This window comes from Lissotriton vulgaris, unplaced genomic scaffold (assembly GCF_964263255.1).
Source record: "Lissotriton vulgaris unplaced genomic scaffold, aLisVul1.2 SCAFFOLD_2820, whole genome shotgun sequence".
Taxonomy (NCBI): domain Eukaryota; kingdom Metazoa; phylum Chordata; class Amphibia; order Caudata; family Salamandridae; genus Lissotriton; species Lissotriton vulgaris.
Genome location: NW_028242362.1, coordinates 213928 through 215096, shown reverse-complemented (window position 1 = coordinate 215096; position 1169 = coordinate 213928).

The window sequence follows — 1169 nt, the reverse complement described above, 5'->3', positions numbered from 1 at the left end:
GGGAGCCGTACAGCCCTACAGCAGTGAGCACACAAAGTGGCTGCTGCTCTCCACCAGAGCATGTTACCTGCACTAGTACATGCTCTACCCTATCCATACACTGCACCCCGCCCAGGGGGGTACCTGGAGCCTTCCATAGGGGTGGCTGATGTGCACAGACAGGGGAGGGTTAAGCCCAGCCAGTGAGGACACTGGCCAGGCAAACATGGCAGTCCACTGACTGCACACAGGCCCTGCGCTGGCAGGCCTGAGACACCATTTTAGAGCTACTCATGTGGGTGGCGCAATCTGCGCTGCAGGCCCACTAGTAGCATCTGTCATCACCAGCCCTGGCACACACAGTGCACTTTACTAGGGACTTCATGGTGATACAGATATGCCAATCAGGTATACCCAATCAATATGACAATTTACAGAGGGAGCACTTACCCTCTGACACTGATCAGCAGTGGCAGAGGGTCCAAAGCATCTAAACCAGCAAAAACGAAATCCAGCACAGCATCAAAAATACATGAGTCAGAGGCAAAAAGATGGGGGAAAAGCCACGCCAAGGATGTCAGGTCTAACAAGAACATTGGAATGTTGGAAGCTCGAGGGGATTTATATCCCCTCGAGCTTCTAGAACCATTTGTTTAATTTGTTAGAACATTCTGCCCTCTAGTGGCAGAATTTTCTAATAGACACTAGTTTCTGCAAAAAACCAAATAGTTTTTTTATCGAGAACCCTCATAGACTTCCTGGAATTTTATCGTAGCGCTTTATCTTTTTTCCGCCCCGTCAGGAGTCATGGCATAGTCATTGGGTCAACGATTAACGTGCAGGATGCCTGCCTCACCAGAGGCTACTTCTGGTATTTACAGAAGTGTCCAGAAATGAAAAGTGGGAACGAAAAAATTAAAATAATGACTAGGTCAAAACTATAAACTTTAATTTCAAAACAGGAGACTAGTCACTATAGTTAAAACCGTTGTGATATAAAGGTAGTCGAGTTATTGAACTACCATATCGTTTTCAAAAAAGTGTCGACATGTTTCAGCTCTCGGGGCCCTACAGGGTCAGGGGAGCTTTCGTCAGGACAAGGACAAGTAACAACATATAAAAAGAGCACACACAATTGTTGTGTGGTTCGAACAATTGATAAATTGGAATTTCCAAGCTGTATACAAGAA